Below are 26,734 nucleotides of genomic sequence, written 5' to 3'. Positions count from 1 at the left end.
CCATCTAAAGAAGAAATTACAGTAAATTATGCAATCATGTGAAATTTGAATGATGGCTCGGATTTTTAAGCAACACCCCATCTGTTCACCCACATTTACACTGTGCATGCTAATATAAACAAAACTAACTGTCAGGGGGTCCCATGCTCGGCACAGGCTGAGTTAACTACCTCTTCGTCTTCCCCACAGACCAACAGCTACGGGCCCTTTAAGGATAGCCTGGGGTTTCACGTCCCCGGACCACCTGACTTTGTAGGCCTATCAGAGGCGACCTCGCGTCTTATGGAGGAGGACCCGGAAGATGCCAGCGCTGGTGTGCCCCCGAAGGACTCGTCTTGGGAGGAAGACGTGCAGCGCCAGGAATCTCACGCCAGCCGGGACGAGGATGGACCGATAGGACCAGAAGCCGAAAACAACGCGGAGGAACCCCTTCTGAGAGCCGACATCGGTTGCAGAGAAGCCGGCAACGAGAACCTGACGGAGGGCGCAGCGGTAGCAGCGAAGCCAGGAGGCCAACGTTTCCGTGTTCCGCCCAGCCACGCGAAGGAGGACGCGTGGCTTCTACAGGTGCGTGGCCGTTTGCGTGCATTGTTTCAGTTCAAGAGGGGAGGGACAGGGTAGGCCACGAGGTACTGTCTGGGCACCGTGTTCTTTCCTCTGCACAATCACGGGTCTCTATACAAAATCGGTATAGCGTTGATGGTGGTGGTTACCTGTTCCCTCACTCCCTGTCCTTGCCAGTTATGTAGAAACGTGACAGTCTTCTAAAGCCTCGTTGTTTTTTTCTTTTCCTTTGCATATGCTGGACCCGGCCATACATGACAAGGGGATAAGAACCTGAAGAACAAAGGATCCTGGACCCTTATTGTTGTTGTGTTCCACGCAGTCATTTCTTTTGTGCTGAATAAATAGTTGAACTGTCGCCCCCCAGTATTGGCTCCTTTCTTCTTGTAACCGTAAAGGTGACAAGTGGCGAGCCAGATAGGAGTCATCCATCTGATAGCCCAAGATGGAGGCCATGTTGACCCAGATGAGTGAAGGGCAGTCCAAACTGGAGTGGGCAATTGGACAGACAAATGAACAAGCAGAGAATGACAGAGCCTCCTTCACTGCTGCTATACAACAGCAGTCTGAACATTTAACGAAACTCTCAGAAGGCCAAACACAATTGCTGGCTGTCCTAGGACAAGGCAGAGCCGCAGCCCCTCCTGGAGCCGTAGTACCCCTACAGAAGTATGTTGCTGGAGACGACCCTGTTTCCTTTTTCCTTCATTTTGAAAGGGCGGCTAGAGCCAGTGCATGGCCAGGGGAGAGATGGCCCTTTTATCTGGCGCCTCTCCTTACTGGGGAAGCCCAGGCCGCCTACCAATTGGCCAATAAAGACGGGACAGCCACCTATGGACATGTGAAGCAAATAGTCTTAGATAGATTGGGGGTTGATGACGAGACTCACAGAATACGCTTCAGACAAGAAAGAGGAACCCCAACTGACGCTCCTAAGACTCTGTTTTACAAATTGAAAGACGCAGCGGATAGGTGGTTAAAGCCTCAAGAGGGGAATATGGACAATGTCATGAATAAAATTTACTTGGAACAGTTTCTAGAGGCCCTGCCCTATGGCACACAGCGGTGGCTCAGACAGCATGCAGGGTTGACATTAGACCATGCCATCGAAATGGCAAACTCATATGCTCGAGCTCAAACCAGGCCTACGTATAGAGAACCCGAGAAACCGGTTATCAGCAAAAACACCCTAAAACCAGACAAGAAACCCTTTAAGACTCAAAATGAACTTCCTCCATTTAAGCCTAGGCCATTGAAGATAGAACCACCGGTTTTGACTGGTCCTCAGTGTTATGAGTGCGGTGAATGGGGACATATCGCAAGGTTCTGCCGCAAAAAGAAAGAAAAAGAAGAAGAACCCATGGAGGTGGGATATGTGCCCCGTGCCATCATGTATGCCCAAGAGACAGGACCAGCCTTCTATGTAAGTGTCCTAGTTGACGATAAGAAAACCCGGGCTTTGTTGGACTCCGGGTGTCGCCATTCTGTGGTTAAACAAAGCACCCTATCCCCTTCTTCTGTGCTGTTGGATCGTACAGTCCGCATCAAATGTGTACATGGGGATGTACGTACATATCCTCTAGCCCAGGTCACGTTAACGACAGAAAAGGGAACCCAAGTGCAGTGCGAGTTAGGAGTACTCCCCGAGTTGCCCGAACCCCTTATCATTGGGACTGATAATAAATGGTTCTCCACTCTTATGTCTGAAGTATTAGATAAACAGTGTCAGAAAGGGGTCAGGGAGGGCCTGTTGCTCGAAGAACCCTGGGCCACCGATTCCAACTTCAGGGCGGCCCAACTAAACGATGCGTCATTGACAACCGCTTGGCAGAATGCGCAAGATAACAAGGGAGTACAACAACTCACATACCCCTGTTTTGTAGAACAAAAAGGACTCCTGTATAGAATAGGACAGGACCAGGCCACTCCCCAGCTGATAGTGCCAACCGTGTTCCGTGACCAAGTGATGTTTTATGCTCACGCACACCTTCTCGCTGGTCATTCTGGTGCAGAAAAGACCACTAATTCCATCACAGAGCACTTCTATTGGCCAGGGGTGTACGCTCAAGTAAAGAAGTACTGCCAGGAATGCCAAATATGCCAGAAAAGGAACCCTTACGTCCCTCCTAAAGTCCCTCTTGTCCCTCTTCCGATCATAGGGAACCCGTTTGAAAGGATAGGCGTAGACATTGTAGGTCCTTTGCCTAAGTCACATAGGGGGTACCAATACGTCACGGTGGTTGTTGACTACGCGACACGCTACCCCGAGGCATTCCCCTTGAGGGCGGCTACGACCAGTGCCATTTCTCAGAAACTGGTTGAATTATTCACTAGAATGGGATTCCCCAAGGACATAATCACCGATCAGGGGACTCCGTTCGTCTCTCGACTTATGAAGCAAGTATGTGCGCTATTGAACATAAAACATCTTCGCACTTCTGTATACCACCCTCAAACCGATGGTCTAGTCGAGCGATATAACGGATTGATAAAGACCACCCTAAAAAAACTGTTGTCGGGTGACGGTAAACAGTGGGATCAACTGCTTCCGTTGGCCCTTTATGTATTAAGAAGTCAGTATCAAAGCAGTCTAGGGACTTCCCCCTTTGAGCTACTGTTCGGACGGAAGCCCCGTACACTGTTAGAGATAACCCGAGACAGCTGGGAGAGGACAGGGTCCCAAGATGCTGAAGAACTGTTGGACTACTCCCAGCAGTTGAAGTCCAGGTTGCACAAATTAAGGACTTTGTCATACGAAACACTAGAGAAAGCCCAAGGAAAGCAAAAGACCTTTTACGACAAGGGTAAGAAAAGGAGAGAACTAAACCTAGGCGACTGGGCTCTTGTTCTTCTGCCCATGTCTACCCACAAACTCCGCAAGGAGTGGCAAGGTCCTTTTCAGGTGGTAAGGAAAATAGGAAGGACCACGTATGCCCTGAAATTGTCTCCATCCTGTACTCAGATCTACCATATCAACATCCTAAAGAAATGGTTGGGTCCCCCTCCCAGAACCCCCGCATCGGTGTCCATAGCCACGACATTTGCTCATACCATCGACCATGCTGTCGTGAATCCCGAGCTTTCCGAATCGCGTAAGAAGGAATTGAGAGATCTGTTATTGGAACACCAATCCATTTTCTCAGACCAACCAGGGCGTACCCCACTAGTGGAACACCATATTCCGACCCTTCCAGGGGTGACTATAAAACAGAAACCCTATAGAATCCCCGAAGCCAGACGGGCAGTGATAAAGGAGGAGGTACAGAAAATGTTGGAGGCAGGGATCATAGTTCCATCCACAAGCAACTGGTCTTCTCCAGTGGTCCTGGTGCCAAAACCTGATGGTAGTAAGAGGTTCTGTATTGACTTTAGAGCAGTAAACAAGGTGTCAAAGCAAGATGGATATCCTCTACCAAGAGTAGATGAAATGATAGAGCGCCTTGGTGAGGCTCAATACATAACAACCATTGACCTCACCAAAGGATATTGGCAGGTGCCCCTCTCCGCACAAGACCAGGAAAAGACGGCCTTCACAACCCCAGATGGCTTGTTTCATTTCACTGTCCTACCCTTTGGCCTCCATGGGGCCCCTGCTACCTTCCAACGTCTCATGGATACAGTGTTGGCTCCTTACCGAAAGTTTTCCGCGGCCTACCTGGATGATATTGTCATTCATAGTCCGGATTGGCAAACCCATTTACAACACCTGGGGTTGGTCTTAGAGGCCTTGGAAAAGGCGGGTCTGCACATAAACTCTAGAAAGTCCCGCCTAGCCTTTACACAGGTCAAATATCTTGGATACGTTCTTGGTAACGGTCAATTGTATCCCCAACAAGAGAAAGTCAAAGCCATTCAGTGCCAATGCTTCCCTACGAACCGGAGAGATCTCCGGGCCTTTTTGGGTTTGGTGGGATACTACAGACGCTTTATCCCTCACTTTGCCTCGGTGTCAACTCCATTGACAGACCTCTTAAAGAAAACAGCCACTTCTTCCCAGTTTAAACACCCCTCCCCTCAAGCCCAGGATGCTTTCCAGGCCCTGAAAGACGTCCTGTCCACCTCCCCTGTACTAATAACTCCTGATTTTGAAAAACCATTCTTTTTACAAACTGACGCTTCAGGGGTTGGGTTGGGGGCTGTCCTGTCGCAGCATGATCAGGAGGGGAGGGAAAGACCCATCCTGTACTTGAGTAGGAAGCTGTTTCCTAGGGAAACGGCCTACCCCACGATAGAGAAGGAATGTTTGGCTGTAAAATGGAGCATTGAGAAGCTCCGCTATTACTTGGATGGCCGTCACTTTACTCTGTTCACGGATCATGCTCCTCTACAGTGGCTACAAAGGAATAAAGGACGTAACGATTGCATACTCCATTGGTTCTTGTCCCTACAACCCTATGATTTTGATGTCTGCCACAGGAAGGGATCCGAACAGACCAATGCTGACTACTTGTCTCGTTATCCACTTTCCCCCGAACGGGAAAAGTCTGGGGGGAGGATGTGTCAGGGGGTCCCATGCTCGGCACAGGCTGAGTTAACTACCTCTTCGTCTTCCCCACAGACCAACAGCTACGGGCCCTTTAAGGATAGCCTGGGGTTTCACGTCCCCGGACCACCTGACTTTGTAGGCCTATCAGAGGCGACCTCGCGTCTTATGGAGGAGGACCCGGAAGACGCCAGCGCTGGTGTGCCCCCGAAGGACTCGTCTTGGGAGGAAGACGTGCAGCGCCAGGAATCTCACGCCAGCCGGGACGAGGATGGACCGACAGGACCAGAAGCCGAAAAGAACGCGGAGGAACCCCTTCTGAGAGCCGACATTGGTTGCAGAGAAGCCGGCAACGAGAACCTGACGGAGGGCGCAGCGGTAGCAGCGAAGCCAGGAGGCCAACGTTTCCGTGTTCCGCCCAGCCACGCGAAGGAGGACGCGTGGCTTCTCCAGGTGCGTGGCCGTTTGCGTGCATTGTTTCAGTTCAAGAGGGGAGGGACAGGGTAGGCCACCGAGGTACTGTCTGGGCACCGTGTTCTTTCCTCTGCACAATCACGGGTCTCTATACAAAATCGGTATAGCGTTGATGGTGGTGGTTACCTGTTCCCTCACTCCCTGTCCTTGCCAGTTATGTAGAAACGTGACAGTCTTCTAAAGCCTCGTTGTTTTTTTCTTTTCCTTTGCATACGCTGGACCCGGCCATACATGACAAGGGGATAAGAACCTGAAGAACAAAGGATCCTGGACCCTTATTGTTGTTGTGTTCCACGCAGTCATTTCTTTTGTGCTGAATAAATAGTTGAACTGTCGCCCCCAGTATTGGCTCCTTTCTTCTTGTAACCGTAAAGGTGACACTAACATAGCACTTATACACAGATTACTGTCAGACAATCACTCTTCAACATATAATGACATTTTAACAGTGATTCAAGAATAAACTGACCCTAAAAGACCTGGGACAATTATAATTTACTTTGAATTGGCAATGATAACAACGATTAGAAAAGGCTACCCTAACACCCAAATTCAGGGATTTTCTTTTTCCACTTTACCCAGAGTATCGGGGGTGGGGTATCCTGCAGGAGTCTAAGGACCTGATTTAGGTTTTGGCGGGACTGGTTCCTCCACCACTTTTTTTGGCAGTCTTCCCACATGCCGCCTTGGCGGTCTGCCTGCCTGATTTAGTTGATGGTGGGTTGTGGGAGAAAAGACCACTGCAGTCCACCCCCTCCACTGAGACTCTTGCTCCCAGTCAATGGCAGCGGAGCCAGAAGCATCTTTTGGAGGCAGCCCGCCCACCTTCCGACCATCCAGATTACTATGGTCCTTTCTGATGAGCCTTTTCTGGCATGGCCACCGCCATGTATGTGTCCGCATAATGGAAGAAATGGAGGTTGAAACTCACCTTTTTGCAGGGTCCTACTTCGGAATCTGTCTTGTACGCCATTGTCCAGGCCCTTCCTGTGCTGCTGCTCTCTGACCACAATGCTCAGCAACCCTGTTGTCATCGGAATCGAAGGTAGGCTTCCTTGTCACTTGCCCCTTGCAGAGTATGGGAACATTTACTTTTGCCTCTTGTTATTTAACATGCTGCAAAAGGGACAGTACATATTACCTACATATACATTCCGACACATACACAACATATACATGTGTTTTACAATATTGATATGTAGCACCTACCTGTCTTTTCACCAGAAAGACCTCACTAAATCATGACTTTGCTGCCAGGAGACCGCCAGCAAAAGTTGTATATCTAAATAAGCCTGCCGGGAAACCTCCAGCCCAATGGCAGCGGAGTACTGTCAGCCAGAAGAGACTACTGTGGCAGGAAGCTGGCCCTAGAGGCAACAGCTAAATACAGTGTTCGGACCGCCATGGGCTTGACGCAGGGGCGTAACACAGGCCCCTGAGCCCCACAGTGCGGACGGACCCCCAAGCTCCAGGGGGCACCCCCAGCACAGCACTTCGGCCGGAGAGCTCCTGATAGAGTCCAGAGGGTACCCCTCCACTACCTTGCAGGGGGGGGCCTCAATTTTCATTACTCCACTGGCTTGACAATGTATTTGGGACCATCGCTGTGGCAGGATGGCGGTAAGACCACCAAGGTCTGAAATTAGGCCATAAAAGACTGATGGTACAATGCAGTTTGAATTTTAAAAAACTCTCTGCTTTAGCTTTTGTACCTCCTGAGCAGGTAGATGTTTCTACACAGCAATTATACAATCCAATTAACCTTTCAAACAATGAAGAAATATTTGCACCTCTATTAAATTATTTTGAGCACAGATGGATAGGCCATCTAAACAAGTCAGGTAATGGGAGAATTGCACATTTTCATATTGAGTGATGTAATTGCTACTTGACCTACATAGAGGGAGGTGTAAAAACTAATAATGCCATTGATGGTTAGCATAATTCTTTTTCATCTCCTATAGGAAAACCACATCTCACCTTCTACCATTTCCTGATACAACAACCGCAATCTACATCAGGAAATCTACAAGCCAAAATTTGTCAACAAATAAAACCGTAACAAATGACTGCATGACTCCTTTATAAGGGTCAACAATTTTGTGTGCTTGGAGAAATATACTACCTGGAAAATATTTCACAATTGTTGTATTATTAATAAGCCATTGACAATTGTCTTACTCATCTGTCTTCACCTTTTAAAATGCAAATTGGCGAAAACAGCACTGTTACTTCGCACCCCTTGCCAAAGCACTCCCTCTCCCCTTTTTGGGGAAGGATCCAGTATGTAGGCCTTGGAGCCTCAGAGACCCCTCTGAGAGAGTCCACTGCGTAAAGGGAGCCTCCCGCAACAGAGATAGAGAAGTGATACCACTTCCCCTGGGATCACAGCTTACTGGACTTTGGATGTTGCTTCGTCTAACGGTTTGTGTCCCCGTCGCCCTTCCCCTCCTGTTTCCATGCTGTGTCCTTCACCCTCCCCTTCTCTTTCCCGCCTTCATTACCTGTCTACTTCCCCAGCTCCTAACCCCCTCCGTGAACCTTTCTCCTTGCCTACTTTGTCATGTATTCCTATAGGTTCTGAACCGATCCCCCTATTCCTGACCCTATTCTAGTTAAACTAACCAACAAGTTAACTAGCAGTCAGCCCATGAGGCAAGGAAAACCCCCATGATGCAGATACCGTTATCTGACGCAGTCACACTCCGGCACAGGAACGTGTTATCTGATTAGGTCATAACGCTTGAGATCTAATTAGACAAGCGATATTCCTCCAGCCCCTGATAAGGCATACGGAGTTCTCATAACAAATCAAACCTATGACAACCTGGAAAAACCGTGCGGCCATTGTTTTGATTTCACAGAGAACTTCAGCAAAAGAATGTGCTAACGAGCAAGTCGTATGACATCTTTATTGACGTATCTATGTCCATCCTTACGTCAATCTCGGCACCTTAAAGGTATAAATATTACCGATCTTGCCCTATGCAAACACACGCGTGGTGACGAGACGGAGCAGCCATACTTGCCGAAGCCCAGAGCAGAGCAGACCCCGCTGGCAGCAGCCCCGCCTTCCTGACGCGCTGAGAACGAGACGCGCTGCTTTCTCCTGCCGAGAATCCAGCACCGGCGCTTCTGGGTAGCCCTCGCAGGCAGCCTGGAATATCGAGACCAGAGAGAGAGAGATACCATCCCTCATTCCTCCTAACTTCCAGGTACAGAACTGAATAACCCCTCACAGAGAATTCTTTAGTTATTCACTTGGCAAAAACAAACTTAACTTAAACTGTAACTTAACTTAAACTGTAACTTTCTATTCCCGCCCACGTATTAGACTTAGGTCAGGTACACGGGGTAGGCGTATTTAGAAACACCAGTTGAGTACGTTTAGTCAAATGTATATGTGTATGTAAATATATTTTAATCATTTTAAAACATCTTATGGCTTAGAAACCATATCAATGTTTTTACAGTATTATTTTATACTATTGCTTTTAATGTATGCACTTTACTTAACTATAAGTATTGCAATAATATCGATCCATTTCTCTTGTATGAGAAAAGAGACTGATCAATAAATAACACCTTTTTATTGAACACGCCCGTCTCTTCCTTTTCTCTACATTCTGATGAGACTAAGAATGCACGTACTGACTGAGTAAAATAATTTGCCTTTTGTTCACACGACTCTCGAGATTTACTCTTGATTAGGGGAGAGCAAAGTTGTCATGTTCTATGGTTGTCAGAAACTAAATCCCTTCTTGTCTAATCAGGGAAGTTAAGTCCTCCTTGAACATTCGAGAAAGTTTCTAGTGAACTCTGAGCTAAGCTGGCAAACCCAAAACTTTAAGTCTAGTATCGACAGTAGTAGACCTAGTTAACGTCTGGTCTAGGCCTTTACTGCTGTAGGTATTATTCCAATGCGCAGAGCCTATTGGGATGATAGGAGCTACACTACATGGCGCCCAACGCGTTTGGAAAGGGCGATAAAACTAACGTAAGACATTTAGAGTAACTCAGTCGTGCTTTCTCACTCAGACCCCTTTTCCCATTATACTCCAAAGACGTCTGGAGTGGGTGAAAGGTAATATCCTCCAAGACCTCGCAGGAGGGAACTCCTATGTATGGTTCTTGGTATAATCAACGTTGAAGGATACACTGTTCCAAAATATTGTGCATCTAATCTCTGTTTCCATAAGAAACCTGATCTGCAAACAAACAAAATAACCTTCAGGACAGTAAAATGTCAGACAATGAAGAAGAAAGAGAGGCAGTTAGATTAGCAGCTGAACTCGCAGCAGCTGATGCTGCAGCACTAGATGCAGACCAGGATATAATACTCATCCCGGTCATCAAAAGGAAATCTATAACATTAAAACTTATAGAAAATGGACTGACACCTAGAGGTGGCACAGTCATATTCGTAATTGAGGCACACGAATATCGGCAGACAGAGGTATACTATTCATGGATACATTTTCCAGCAGCAAATGCTGTAACAAAGTACTTCCACTATTACAAAATAGAGGAACCTCCTAATGAGTACACTCCTTTCGAGGAGGTGGAAGTACCACTCAAATTTCAAGAGCATTTGCTCTTATTTGATGGCGCCCTCAAACATAATAATCACATCACCAGGCTCGGTCCTTTAGGTAGACCAGGAGCAACGTGGCCGGTCCTAGCCGGATACACACCACATCCAGACTTCGAAAGAATGCCTGCAGCAGATCTTTTAGTACAACTAAAACAATTAATAAAAATACATAGACAATTAGTCCAATATGTAATGCGGACTTCAACAATTCAGCCAGCGATTAAACTTCCACAGCTGACCCCTCACCAGGGGAACACAAATAAAATTACACCACAGAACATCCAATCCTGCCTAGGTAAAGTACCGGCTAAACGGAACAAATACCATTCTGGTTGGCACAGAAAATCACCCAAATAGAGGCGGTGTTTCCTGACACCACGCCATTAGAAAAACACAGGATTCTGACTATCTGTCTCCCAATGGGAATCGCACCACACATTGAGGACTGTGACACTTGGGGTACAGTCTTTGCTTCCATCTACACAAAAACGCACGGTGTTCCATCCATTTCGGTGATACCAGATGTGCTAAAACAAATTCAAGACGAATACGGTCCAGAACCCGCTTTAACTCTTGGTATGAAATTACTGAAAGACTTCAAGCAGGTCTCGGCTATATTATTAGCCAACATAAAGGGTGAAGCAGCAAACGTGGCGATCCGCCAGAGGTTAAAAGAGACAGATATAGCAGACCAACCAGCTGAAATTGCCAGAATCATAGAAAAATCCTATGAGGAACTAGGCAGAGATAGTTTAGGTGGAATACCAGTAAAACCGCAACTGACTGAAAGTCCTGAAAAAATATTTTTTAATAATAATTCACCAAAAAAGAACTGGGATGGAAACAAACAATCCAATCCTAAAGAAAAGAAATTCCAGTCCAGAGGAAGGTCTCCTAGGCGAAGAGAGAAATCTCCGAACCAAAGACACAGGTCACCTCAGAGTGACCCCTCTGGGAAAAGATATAACCTTAGAAATAGGGATAATATAAAAAAGCCTGATAGATATCAAGACATTGATACGCGTCCCTCTCAATCTTTTCAGACTTCCTCGCAGAAATCGGAAAGAAGAGGACGATCAGAACAAAGAGAAGAGCACGCCAAGTCCAAAGACAAGGAACCTGCTCAACTAAAAAAGAAATTACAATTTCCAAAAAAGAAGGTAGCCAGCATTAAAATAGTTAACAATGCCGAGAATTCTGAGGACACAACTGAAAAACGGAGAATGGGCTCAGACAATGCTAGACAGCGCAGCAGAAGTGAGCATAGCTCGCAAAGTCCTTATGAATCATCTGGAGACAGTGGACACGAATGAATATCTTCAAGTGGAAACTGCGGACACCAGAGTTAGCAAACCTCACAAAATATACGAAATAACATTGCGTATAGAGGGGGATAAGACTAGAAAAATAAGGGGACTATTTTGGGATAATCTCTCCAAGGGCTATGATATCCTTCTAGCTGAAAAAGACTGGCCACCAGAGTTTGTCAGGGAATGCCCTCATGGCGAAGAAGTAATTATGCCAGCCTTCTCAAATCAAATTCCAATTCATAAAAAATACACACTTGCCAGAAAATGGGCAGTGGCTCTAGCTCCTGCTTTATATAAAAATCACGTGGGATGGGATGAGGACTCTCCTCCTCACAAAATCCAGTTAAAATCACAACCTACTGCACAGAGGCAGTACCCAATTAAGCAAGAGGCTAAAAAACAGGTAAAAGAAATTCTAGATCAGCTAGAATACCAGGGGGTGATTGAAACTTGCACCTCACAAATGAACAACCCTTTGTTTCCGGTCTCCAAACCAGACAATTCATACCGTCTAGTTTTGGATTACCGACACCTTAACACATGTTGCAAAACTTTTGCAGTGCAAAACTCACATAGTGCTGCACTAATGAATAACATAGTGCGCAAAAAATACAAAACAACCTTAGACATCTCTAATGGATTCTTTTGTCAAAACATAGCACCAGAGAGCAGATATTTAACTGCATTCTCAATAAATGGCACTCAAAAACAATTCTGTCGGTTAGCCCAGGGGTACAAGAACAGCCCGGGAGTATTCTCAGCGAGAGTAACAGAATTACTACAAATATATGATGATGAAGCATTATCTTATGTCGACGACATATACTTAACAGATGATGACTTGGAGACTCACTTGAAGAGAGTGAACACCATAATACTTGGGTTCGCTGCAGAGGGTTACAAATTCAACTTTAAAAAATCCAGAATTGCCCATCTGACAGTCCTGTTCTTAGGATATGAATTATCAAGTGAAGGCAAAAGCCTGGCAGACAATTTCCTAGAGAAATGTGCCGTACTCCAAGCACCTAGAACACAAAAAAAACTACAGTCAATTCTAGGCTTCCTAAATTTCGGAAGAACATACATTGCAAATTACGCAGAAAGGGTCAAACCCCTTTATGATCTAATAAAACCAGATTTTAAAAGATGCAATTGGACTCAAATACACACAGAAATTTTGAGATCCTTACAAACAGACATGCTAATTAAAACAAAATTAGAAACACGTGATAACACACGCAGTCTTGTGATTCGAGTCATCCCAGGAAGATGCGGATTCACTTACCTGACCTCTAATGAGGGAGAAAAGGTACCAATTGCATTTGTACACAGAAGCTGAACAGAAATTCAGCATTGAAGAAAAAATTGTTCATGCAGTTCAAACCGCAATAGCTAGAGAAAAAGATCAAGCGGACGGTAGACATATCACAGTCAGAACAGCAGAATCAGCCTTTGAGGCACTAACAACACCGTGTAATTTACCAACAACAACATTGGATCCGGAATGGATACAATGGGTGAATTCAATCACAACGGACAAAGTATACTATTACCTTGATCCAGAACTAGAAGAAATGAAAAATTTCGAATATGAAAAAACATTCCCTCTGCCAATCGACATTCTGCCTTTACGACATTACTGGCCTGTGTAATTTATACAGACGGACATGCTCAACCCCCCGTTTGGGGAGAACAAGCATACAACCCCACATGTGGGATTACAAAAGAAGTGTGGCGCGGAGGTAAACTAAAACTATTAACAAAAACACACTCAGTTGAAACTAATTCAGAACAACAGACTGAAATAATGGCATTGAAAATGGCGCTAGATAATGCGGATCGCGAATTCCCGACACTTATAGTGTCAGATTCATATTACTGCGTCAAATCATATAACAAGGATTTGCAGACATGGATTCAAAACGGTTACAAAGATGACACAGATGCACCAATAAAGCAGAAACTGCTCTGGGAACAAATAGCTCTTTTACAAAAAGAACTACCAAAGACTCACGTGACACACTCACTGAGTCATCAGCGTGATGGCGTTCACGTTGCAGGGAATTCATTGGCTGAAACAGCCACAGCGGCAGCCACTAAATCGGCTCCCGTAGTTCGAAAAAAGCGTACATTAAAATACATTGACAGTGAAACAGTGCTGGCGGTGAAAACGTCATCAAAAGGCGACTGCTCAGCGTTACCGATCAACTATCCACTCAATTATACATACATAATCGATGCAAACTCCGTCCCTTTTGCTCGAATCCCTGGAGTGGGGGATAGAGTGATTCCAAACATGGACAGGAGAAACCTGTTAATCGCAGACGCACATATGGGCGAGGGTCTCAGACACCTTAAACTAAAAGATTCTCTGGAAGAATTACAATCACGGTACTGGTGGCCAGGCATGAGCCTGCGTCACACCATGTTTGTAAAAAACTGCCCAAACTGCAACAGAGATCGCAGTGGGGAGAAAAACAGTTTAATACCTCGTCGTTTTACTCCAGAAAAAATCAGAAGTAAAAAGGAAGGGTTGCGATTAACATATACAGGCTAGTTTCCACTTATAATGTAGATCACCAGCACTCGGCTGACGTCTGGACTGTTATACAAAGATTTGCGAGTCTAAATGGCATATACGCTAAGAGCATGCTACGTTTGAACATTGTTTTCACTCTAGCCCTCCAGCCTGAGGGGAAACATGGCCAAATAAGCATAGCACAGCGGGAATCTTCTCACTTCCTTCCTGAGGGATACGGGATGGTGTAAAGAAAAAACCAAGGCATAAAGCAATCTATAACGGAAAGGATATTAGGTTCGGGAGCTGGGTGGGTCAAACATCTAATAAGTGTCCAACGTAGTCTCAATAACTTGCCAAGAAATTCTCTGAAGGGATTCAGTGCGTACGAATTATTATTTGGAACTAGGATGATGATCTCTGACATTGATAGTCAGACTTCAGTGGTGAAAGAAAAAAGCTTTGATATCAAAGACCGTTTGGCTATTTTGCAGGACTTAAACAAAACAAGAAAAGACCTGAGCAACATAAAGTTGAAACAACAGCCAACAACCACTGAAGAACCACCACCTGTCCCAGCAAGACCTGTCTGGATTCCAAAAGTCGGGGATCTAGTCAGGGAAAAGATCGCGGTAAAGAAGGAATTTGGGCCTTCTTACAGAAAAGCAGTTCCTGTCTTGTCTGTCAACGGGACAAGATCAGTTGTACTACCGCCACTTGCTGGTAAAAAGGAGAACCGAGTTGTATCCATCGACCTGGTAAAACCACAATCATGTGGCCGATAACAAACAGTAGGCCAAGTGGACTCCCAATGAGTAGCAGAACACCAAGGTTTGCTACCAGTACAGAGGTCCTAACGAAGAGGCTCATCACATTCGAAACGCCTACAGAAGAACAACAAGGACTATGCAACAATGCAATAGAACTCAGACCTCTTAAAACCCAAATAAAAACATTTAGCAGAGACACACCAATCTACAATGAAGTACCAAGTGAAAATGCAAGAAACAAAAATCCTGAACCAATTGGGACAATTGACAGAACTGCATCCGGCTACTTCATAAACTTCGATGATTCCTCTGAAGGCTTCAGTGAATCAAAGACACAGCCATCATCAAAAACCTTTAAAGACAAAGCTAAAGAACTTTTGAAACAACTGAAAGAAACATATCTAATTTCTCCATGGATTGAATTTTGGGTGGGTTTTGGTGCATTTATCCTCATACTTTGGCTCATCATGGTACTAACTTTGGGACGCTTCATTGAGGGAAAATATGCTAAAATGGACACAGCAAGTCAGAAAATCAACTTGATCCTCAAACCACACACATCTTCACACGTCGAGAAAAGAGAACTTTCTTCAGTCAACTTCACAGCCAATCCTATACCTGGTGGGGTAGCATGAGACAACACTGACTATGAAATTTATGGTCCGGTCGAGATCCTGAAATATCCACACCAAATTAAGATCTCCTTGAGTGACTTTGTAAAACCAAACTCATTTGCTGATGATTGGGACTTCGAAAGCATTAATAATATGATGTCTGACTTAGTAATGTCTGCTAAATTTACCAAACATGATTATTTGCAGGGTTCTACAAATTATGATAGTATGTACTGTTATAACCACTATGGTAACCATTTTTTACATAGATCTGCACGACCTAGAAATGTTTTAAATTATAATCAATGGGAACATTGTGCAACACCTCCAAAAGGGAGCTCAAGAACCGTTTACGACAAATATTCATATTTTTCAGGTTTTAACATAAGTAATGCTGAAACATTTTAATTCAAATTGTCAAACAAAACAGGGACCAAGACCATGATAACCAACACAAAATTGATTTATTCAGACTCATTTTTTGAAAAAATGAATACTTTTGGATTTGATTATTGGGACAAAAATGTTGAATTGAAAAGTGTTTGGGGTACAAAAGAATGGCAAGTACAGGGTATAGAATCTATGTTTAGAGCCTGTATGATCCCAGAACAAATGATATTTTTAAATGACACTGTTCAACAAACCACCTGTCTTGGCCTAGCCAAAATCAAAGATTTAAATAAACCGTCTATTCCAAAGCCAGCAATGTTTAGCAACACTTCTACAGATGAAGAGATAGACGTAAACCATATATTAAACCAAAACAGAACACATCCTGATTGGAAACAGTGGTTGATCTGGCCCACAGATACTAATAACTGTCAAGACAGATTCCTGAACAAAACACAGGGGTTCAAAATGACCAGGCCAGACCCTAGATATCCCCAAAGACATCACCCAGGGATAATAACCACCTACAGTGTGGGCAAATTATGCCTTCAATGGCTACAAACTTCCACACTGCCTGAAATTAAGCAACACCTTACTTTACTTACTGATGGTGATGACTTACGTGATTTCATTATGGGACCACGCAAACAGCGTCAAAAGCGTTTCATAGCAGCCTCTGTATATGCAGCATACAATGAGGCCTGGAAGGTTACTCAAATTGAAACAGCAGAGAGAATACGGGAAATTGACCGTATTAATTTGGAAAAATCACTTTCTGTAGTGGACAATGGGTTAATGACTCTGTCCTCCAGAATTTTTTCTTTGGACAGCATTGTGTCTTCAGCAATCGATATATTATCGCAAGACTTACTGTTATTACAACACGGTCAGTCGCAATTGCGTTCTATTGTACAGCTTGGCTGGACGTTACAAAATCTGCGTTCAGGCTATGTGCCTTGGCGTTTAATCAACACAACGTCACTATTCCAAATCTTTAACCTTACTGATAGACAAATCAGTATGGCACAAAAGGGTGCTGATTATACAATCTTGAGCATTGAAAAACTAGAAAGATTACCAGTGACAATGTCAGAACGACCTGTCAGTGAATGGATAATACATGGGATAATAAATATTCCAATCTCAACCTTCAGGTTTCAATACTGCCAAAAATATATACAGGCTGGCATGTACGAGAAATTGGGAAAGGGGTACCTTAAAACAACATGGAACCTGCCCTATTCACATGCATGTGTCAGTAATAAAGGACAGAAAGTGTTTCTTAGTGGCAACAATTGTGCGATGTCACTAAGTGGCACACTTCTGTGTAACGGAATTAGTTTGCATGGAGCCTGTGAAGGGAATTCATACAACCTTTCATGTCACCAGCAAGGCGCACCTGCAACTGAGATAGAACCATTCTTTCAAAGACTCTATAATGGGAGTTACATTCTAATTGTAGACCGCAGATGTTGTAGTCTTATGCCCGGGACTCCTTATCTAGTAACTACGACTGCGAAGGTCAAGTGCTGTGGATGCTCATTGTTCCCCAGCTCCTTTCCAGACAGGGAGGCAAGGGCATGGCCCAATTTGAAAATTACTTCTATTCGAATAGATACTTTAAGCAGAATGAAAACAGTGCTTCTTCAGACGCCTACAAGGCTCACGTCATCAAAAGAAACGTATGATCTACAAGTCGCAAGGACGACTGCAGAGATACATACATTATTATCAACTAATTCCCCCGTACATTTCGCGGAAATCCTGAACGAAATCTTAAATATTTCTGATACCAATGGGATCTCAGGGGTATTTAAGACAGTATTTTCGATGGCATTAACACCATTCAAAGCCATACTGGGTATTTTTCCAGATTTCGTCCATTCGATTTTTGGCGGACTTCCCCTCATCTTGGGACTAATTGCAGGAATCCTATTCTTAGTCCTTATTTTTCGTTATGGCAACCCATGTCACAGACCAAACTCTCGCGACAATGGAAGAAACAATCCTAGCCATTGGATACCGAGACCGGATATCAAAAATCCTGGGACTCTCCCGGCTTAGAGACCTGAACATGACTTGGTTTCTATCATTTCGACCAATGTGGCAACGATGTGTTTTACCTGTACTAAGGTGTCTGCTATGCGGAGAAGAATGCGTGTTAGACACCTGTCTGACGCCACAATCGGATGCGCCAATGGATGCAGAAACATTGTTGAGCCCGATCAAGGTTCATGCTTTGTGCTGCCCTCAAAGGCTGCCAATCCTGATGACGGCATTCGTGGAAGCTTCACCACTACGATTGATGGGTAGTGAAGTTCAAGATGAAAGCAGCATCGAACAGGTACGACCTTCTGTCAGTAATGCAAATCAGAATGTCAATGGAGACAATCATGCGCATGAATGCATGATTACACCTATTTCCGAGTTAGTGGAACTTTCCCAGGAAGCTGTTGACAGTTTTTTCGAAAGCCTAAATGATATGATGTTCTCACCAGAGCAGAAATAGAGACTTTTGAGCAAGCTCGTTCCCTGAATTCGGCCTTCAACTTTAAAAATAAAGTCACATGAACAATTTTCCCTCCAGTTCACGGACAGCAATTTTTTAGCAGCCCCAAATTAATTTTTACAATTTTTCGGGACACTATCTTCTGCTTAAAGTAAGAAACTATTCCTAGAGAACTAAGATTTCTATTTTTAGATACTTTATAGACTTTAGCTGCCCGCTGGTATGTTCACATATATTTTATTCTGTGATGGAATGGTCTCGAAACTTTTTTCTGTATTAAGAAACCATTTCATGTGTAATTTCTCATATACCGAATAAGCAATAATGTATACAAATGCGTGATTACTTTGGCAATATTATACAGCTTGAGTGCATACAATTTATATGACTGCAATTTTTCCGTATATTTGAAAATTTCGAAATGCATTTATGTATTTTGGGGTGGTAAGGTATACACACTACTCTATAGTATGTTGTACTATGTTATACTATGCCTAGATTAGTAAATATGTCCATAGTTAGCGTGGAGTGGGTGTCATCTATTCCTATAGGTTCTGAACCGATCCCCCTATTCCTGACCCTATTCTAGTTAAACTAACCAACAAGTTAACTAGCAGTCAGCCCATGAGGCAAGGAAAACCCCCATGATGCAGATACCGTTATCTGACGCAGTCACACTACGGCACAGGAACGTGTTATCTGATTAGGTCATAACGCTTGAGATCTAATTAGACAAGCGATATTCCTCCAGCCCCTGATAAGGCATACGGAGTTCTCATAACAAATCAAACCTATGACAACCTGGAAAAACCGTGCGGCCATTGTTTTGATTTCACAGAGAACTTCAGCAAAAGAATGTGCTAACGAGCAAGTCGTATGACATCTTTATTGACGTATCTATGTCCATCCTTACGTCAATCTCGGCACCTTAAAGGTATAAATATTACCGATCTTGCCCTATGCAAACACACGCGTGGTGACGAGACGGAGCAGCCATACTTGCCGAAGCCCAGAGCAGAGCAGACCCCGCTGGCAGCAGCCCCGCCTTCCTGACGCGCTGAGAACGAGACGCGCTGCTTTCTCCTGCTGAGAATCCAGCACCGGCGCTTCTGGGTAGCCCTCGCAGGCAGCCTGGAATATCGAGACCAGAGAGAGAGATACCATCCCTCATTCCTCCTAACTTCCAGGTACAGAACTGAATAACCCCTCACAGAGAATTCTTTAGTTATTCACTTGGCAAAAACAAACTTAACTTAAACTGTAACTTTCTATTCCCGCCCACGTATTAGACTTAGGTCAGGTACACGGGGTAGGCGTATTTAGAAACACCAGTTGAGTACGTTTAGTCAAATGTATATGTGTATGTAAATATATTTTAATCATTTTAAAACATCTTATGGCTTAGAAACCATATCAATGTTTTTACAGTATTATTTTATACTATTGCTTTTAATGTATGCACTTTACTTAACTATAAGTATTGCAATAATATCGATCCATTTCTCTTGTATGAGAAAAGAGACTGATCAATAAATAACACCTTTTTATTGAACACGCCCGTCTCTTCCTTTTCTCTACATTCTGATGAGACTAAGAATGCACGTACTGACTGAGTAAAATAATTTGCCTTTTGTTCACACGACTCTCGAGATTTACTCTTGATTAGGGGAGAGCAAAGTTGTCATGTTCTATGGTTGTCAGAAACTAAATCCCTTCTTGTCTAATCAGGGAAGTTAAGTCCTCCTTGAACATTCGAGAAAGTTTCTAGTGAACTCTGAGCTAAGCTGGCAAACCCAAAACTTTAAGTCTAGTATCGACAGTAGTAGACCTAGTTAACGTCTGGTCTAGGCCTTTACTGCTGTAGGTATTATTCCAATGCGCAGAGCCTATTGGGATGATAGGAGCTACACTACAACTTTTCCCCTTACGTATTTGTGCTTATTGTTTATCTCGACCTTACAAGCAACTATGTTGCCATGCTCTAATAACTGTGTAACCTTTGTAACGATGTAACCTGTAATTATGTTCTGATGCTCATGTAAAGTGCTCTGATACCTCCGGGTCTAGCCAGCGCTATATAAAACCTTTAATATAAATAAAAAAATAAATAAAATAAATACATACTACAAAACGCTGTGAATTTGGAGAAAAAAAATTAGGACAAGTTTTAGTTCAAGGTGTCTTCTTTCTTTGACTGAAGGTGGTTATTGCATACTCCTCCCACCTCCACACTAGAGGCCAAATCAGAGATGCACAATCCAAAGTGTAAACTATACAAACACTGAAAATATTTTATTATTAAAAAAAATAAAACTGCTGCAGGAAAAGCTGTAAAAGAACATCACATTTAAATAGAATGTATATTTTGGTTTTATTAGCCCTCAATCTATTCTTTGATTATTACATTTTTTAAAACAACTCCACTACTTCATAATGCAATCCATATATGATACCCTTGAAAACCCTGAATACAAATTTAGTCAAATAAGACTATATTAAAAATGCATTATAAATGGAGAAAAGAAAGTGGAGGGAAAAGAAAATTGGTTTAATAGAGACACCCCTAAAATCAAATCCAACGTGCCAAGAAATCAGTACAAAACCATGATAACCTTTGGGACAAAACATATCAAATAACACATAAAAACTGGTAAAGAGTATAGGAGAGGCATAAGTGGAAATACCCCTTCACTTATGATTTTACCAAAAAACACTCCCAAAATGTTTTTGATAATGAAGAAAAGTATATAAAATAAATAACAAAAACAATAGTAAAACAGTAGTTACTAACAAACATGACCTCTCTTATCTTTGCCCTACAATAAAGGTACCTCTTATAACTACTAATCGTTATTAAAAAAAATGTGTTTCTTATCTGACAGCTGAAACAGCAGCATTTCCCCATCGTACAACACTCAGTTGACTGCAGAAACACTTGCAGCAGCCAAAAAACATAAACAATTCTGGCATTAAAACAAAAAAGTACATTTTCTCAGTAGAAAAGCAAAGGTAACCTGTGAGAAAAAAGATAAAATAAATATTTGAAAATGTTTTTTGTTTAAAAAAAATCTATAATGAAATAGGACATTTTTTAAACGTTTTATGTTTTTAGAAAAATGCTTATCAATGAATGCAATTTGTTTTCAAATATTTGTTAATAATAATGGTAATACAAATTAATTAAAGAAAATATAAAGATCATGTGTGTTTATTAAAATTAATAAAATATGTACTACATTAAAATTTATAATGCAAAATATATAATGTATTGTATGTTCATAAAGAAAGCATCCACTAACCTTAAAATTAAAAAATAAAAAACATCTTAAGAAATTAACCTCAACCCTCCAATGATTAAAAATACAAATTAAAATCCGCCCCCACATAAAATAAATACCCACCCTGAGCCCTAAAAATAATTAACTCCTATACTTAAATATTAATTCTCTCAAAACAGCTATACAAAATTAAAACACGACTCACCAAAGTTCCTTGTCACCCTTGCAACCAACCTCTGACACTTCACACACTAACTAAAACTTACATAAAATTAATACCTTTCCCAATAAAATAACTACCACCGAACCCTAACAATATATAACCCCCATTCTTAGATTCTAACCCTCTATGTCAAACAGCTACATAAAAATAAGACTATCCATCCAAGGCCCCTATCACCCTTGCAATTTATTCCTAAAATGTAACCTTCTTACAGAAAATTAGAAATACCCACCCTGTACACTCAAACCCCAAATCCTGTTAGTACCCCTATACACATTCCATTACTGAGCGCTAAAACTCTCTTACTACCCCATACTCAACAATACCTGAACTCTATAAACCCATTACTACCCCTATTTGCAACCCCTTCCTCAGCCCTAAAAACTCAATGCCCTTATACATGACCCAATGCTGGAGCCCTAAAACCCCTTCCAGCCCCCTATGCTCAACCCATCCCTGAGCACCAAAAACTCCTTACCACCCCTGTGCTCGACCCATCCATGAACCCTAGAAAGTCCTAACTAACCCTATAGACAACCCATTTTTTAGCCCTATCACGACCTAACTACAACGATAGACACCCTATTCTTGAAACCCAAAAGCTTAATACTATACTTACCTTCATGAAGTAACAGCTCACGAGGCGGAAAGCCGGGAGCTGTGTTTTTAAAACGCACTGTTTTGTTATACTTTTGCACCTATTTTAAAATTGTCACAATTGAAATCTAATAACTGCAGTCTGGTAACCCACCCCACTCACCATAACTCAGCTGATTGAGGCGCTGGGTGGTGAGAAGGTAGCACGACCCCAGAGGCGTCCGGTGGAGCGAGCAGCCATCTTGAGGGTATCGAAGGGTGGCGGGCTAGTTTTTGGCAACATCGTACGCCGTAAATGATGGCGCCAATGCGCACGCGCTGCGTTAGAAACTCCTGAGGCGGAAAGCCGGGAGCTGTGTTTTTAAAACGCACTGTTTTGTTGTACTTTTTCACCTATTTTAAAATTGTCACAATTGAAATCTATTAACTGCAGTCTGGCAACCCCCTCACTCATCATAACTCAGCCGATTGAGGCGCTGGGCGGTAAGAAGGTAGCAGGACTACAAAGTTGGCCGGTGGAGCGAGCAGCCATCTTGAGGGTATCGAAGGGTGGCGGGCTAGTTTTCGGCAACATCTGACGCCATAAAGGATCGCACCAATGTGCAGGCGCAGCGGACACGCGCAGCGAACGCGCGCAGTGGGCGCGCCCGCAGCGCACCGAAGGCGCGCCAAAGGCAAGCCCGTCTGTGCCCGTCCGCGCCCAACCGAGCCCAGAGGCCACGAGCCCTGCTCCAACTGAGATATATATTCCCCACTCCTTCTGTATATCTTACTCAGCTAACTCCCTACAGAGGATTAGTAAGAGGGAAGTCGACAATCACCGGGATTGCCTCTGTTGCCTGTGGAAATTCCCTAGTGCACTCGAGGGCCCAGTAGCTTACAGATATTGTCGATTCCAGAGTGGCTTGACAATAGCAGGCCTCGAGATTAAAAACAAATTAAAGGAGCAAGATACAAGTGGATTAAACTGCCTACTATGTAATGTGAGATCACTAGCAAAACGTCCCTTCGAAATCTGGGATATGATTTCATCACACACCCCGGACATATGTTTTCTCACAGAAACTTGGCTAAATTCTATCAATTTTCCACTGATTGAGATGGCCATTCCAGAGAATTATACCTTTTTACATCTGGATAGGGAGGGAAAAACAGAAGGCGGGATAGTCATAGCCTTTAAAAATCATCTTTCAGTAAGTTGGATCGCCTCTCTACGCAATGAAAGCATTGAATTGGGAATTTTTAAGATCATCACGTCACCCATAGACAGTTGGAATGGAGCATTATTATATCGCACCCCGGAAACAAAGACTAATTTGGCAGACCAACTGATAGAATTAATTGCTATGTACGTGCTTTCCTCAAATACATTTCTTATACTGGGTGATTTTAACTTTCATGGGGAAAATCTTATGAACCCTGAGGTCAATAAACTTATGTCCACCCTTGACATGATTAGACTCACCCAAAGAGTGACAGGTCCAACTCATCTTGCAGGTCATGTGCTGGACTTAATTTGTTCCAATATTGACCATTTAACATGCAACCGCCCAGAGCCTCTCACGTGGTCTGACTACTCAATGATCAGATTTTCCATTCGACTGCCCTGCCCAAAGAGTTTATATACACGTGTAGGAAAGAAACAAGTAGCGCACAGACCTTGACGTAATCTCTCTGTTGAAGCCTTTGATGAGGCTTTTCAATTGGAATTGTCAAAGAAGGATATGGAAGATGATATGACGGTGGAAGTCTTTAATACTGCTTTTGTCACTGCTTTGGATACAGAGATCCCCAATAAAAACTCTGCCTCTGTCCAACATCGACCATCAGCCCCTTGGTACACCACGGAGCTAAGGATTGAAAAATCCAAATGTAAGAGATTGGAGAGAGTCTGGCATGTCAGTAAAGACCTACAAGACAGGCTGCAGTATAAACAATCTGTGGCCATCTATCATCTGAATTTAAAATCAACCAGACGTCAATTTATTATCAACCGAATTGAACGTGCCACTAATGCCCCAAAGGTCCTTTTTAATATAGTAAGAGACTTTGTATCTCCTCAAGCTTACAGACAATCTCCTATAGAAACACAAGGGGGGTCATTAGGATAAGTCCGCCTGCCATCCCATCGGTGACTGGGACCGCCCGCCGTAAGGGCGGGGGTCCCGTGGAGCGTATTAGGATGCGCCCGCCACAGTGGCAGGCGCATCCTGCATTTTTAGCATTGTGGCGGGCAGTGCTCTCAGCACCGCCCGCCACAATGCTAAAAATGCATGTGACGCGGTGCCTGCCGCTTTGTTTATGTAAATGCAGGGGGGTACCACAGGTACCCCCCGTGTGCACCCCCCAACTCTCCTTCACTCTGGCAGCCCCCAGCGTGAAGACCGCATGCCTTTGCCGTCACGGAAAGGCATCCAACTTAACCATTGGTAATATGGCTGGCGGTGTCTAATAGACACCGCCACCATATTAAACCTTTTTCGCCCCGGCCGCAAGGCGACTGGGGCGGAAAAGCGGTGGACGGTCTTTCCGTCCGCCGCGGTCCCAACCGCCATAGTAATATGGTGGGGGTCATTTAGCTGAGGATGGCGGGCGGTTTGCCCCCACCAGGCCAGCGGTGGCTACCGCCAGCCTGGCGGGGGCAATCCATCTGTCATCCTAATGACCCCCAAGATTTCTGCAACTTGTTAGCTAGTTTTTTTCAAGAAAAGATCATTAAAATCTACGCTAACTTCCCATCGAAAATTTTTCAAGATCCAAAAGTCACTATCATACCAGAGGACCTTGGTGAAATGACAGGAAGTATCTTAGTCTGCTTTGAACTAACTACACTTGAGGAAGTTTCTAAGGACCTTTCCGCAGCAAAATCCGGCTCACCCCTTGATCCTTGTCCTCCAAAGACGATGGCTCTTTTAGCCACTAGTTGTGCGCCAGGAAGCATTTGTGCGTCCAATATTGAAGAAACCGATGGCAGATCCCTGAGAACTCTGCAACTATTGCCCTATTTCTTTACTATCCCTGCTGGGTAAGTTGCTGGAAAGCATAATTAATAGGCAACTAAGTTGATACCTGGAGTTAAATGAAATTCTTGATCCATCACAATCCGGTTTTTGGCCTGGTTTCAGTATCGAGACTGCTATTTTAGCAGTATTGGATTCGCTCAGGCAGGAGATAGACAAAAGTGGATCAGTTATACTGATCCTATTAGATCTCTCCGCTGCATTTGATACCATCTCCCATGAAGTGCTCGCGGAGAGACCAGCCTCATGTGGCATTCAAGGAACTATCCTGAAATGGCTGCTGAATTTCACATCAGGCAGAACGCAAACAATCATGTTAGGACCTTATTTGTCAGAACCAATCAGCTTAGACAGAGGTGTACCCCAGGGCTCCTGCCTAAGCCCGACTTTATTTAACATTTATATAGCTCCGTTGGCAAAAATAGTAGAACAGTTAGGTTTTGAGATCATCTCGTATGCTGATGATACTCAGCTTATGTTCACCATTGGCCTGGATATAGAAGCAGAGAAAGCACGGTTCGCCAGAGGAATGCTTGTGATCTCTAGCTGGATGACGCAGAACTGTCTCCTGCTGAATCCTGGTAAAAGCGAGGTAATGCTAATGGGAAAAGCCACAGCTAGTTGGTCTGATGAATGGTGGCCCTCCCAAATGGGAGTAGCTCCTGTTCCATCACAGTGTGTTAAATATCTAGGTCTAAAACTAGATCAGTCACTAACTATGAAAGATCACATTGCTGCCACTACCAGCTCCTGCTATTATAGTTTGCGTTTGCTTCCCAAAATGCTTCCTTACATGCCCACGAACCATCGCAGAACCCTGTTCCAGGCTATGGTCATCAATACCCTGGACTACGACAATGCTTTGTTGGCAGAAGTGCGAGAGACCCAGCTAAGCAAACTGCAAGTGATTCAGAACACGGCGGCCAGAATGAATGAATGAATGAATGAATGATTACATATTTGTATCGCGCATGGCTACCCGGAGGCATCCCAGCGCTCTAGACAACGTTCATTCACCAAGATCAGACAAACAGGAGGGTTTTCAATGACTTCCTGAAACTAAGATGATTACTTTCCAATCTGAGATAGAGTGGAGGATTGTTCCAGAGTCTTGAGGCCTGTAGGGAGAAGCGTCTGCCACCCATACGCACTTTCCTCGTTTTTGGAATTGAGAGGAAATTTTTATTAGAGGATCTTAGTTCCCGTTTAGGAAGATAGGGGAAAATTACGATTGTATCAATGAGGGGGCTTTTTTATGGATTACTTTATGGACCGTAACCAGGGTTTTAAATTCGATCCTCTGCTGCACTGGAAGCCAATGCAATTGGCGGAGTGCAGGTTTGGCAGATGTGCTTCGCGGGATGTTCAATAGCAAACGTGCTGCACAATT

This window comes from Lissotriton helveticus, chromosome 1_1, assembly GCF_964261635.1.
Source record: "Lissotriton helveticus chromosome 1_1, aLisHel1.1, whole genome shotgun sequence".
Taxonomy (NCBI): domain Eukaryota; kingdom Metazoa; phylum Chordata; class Amphibia; order Caudata; family Salamandridae; genus Lissotriton; species Lissotriton helveticus.
The sequence above is the reverse complement of the archived record's forward strand: the minus strand, read 5'-3'. Positions refer to the sequence as shown.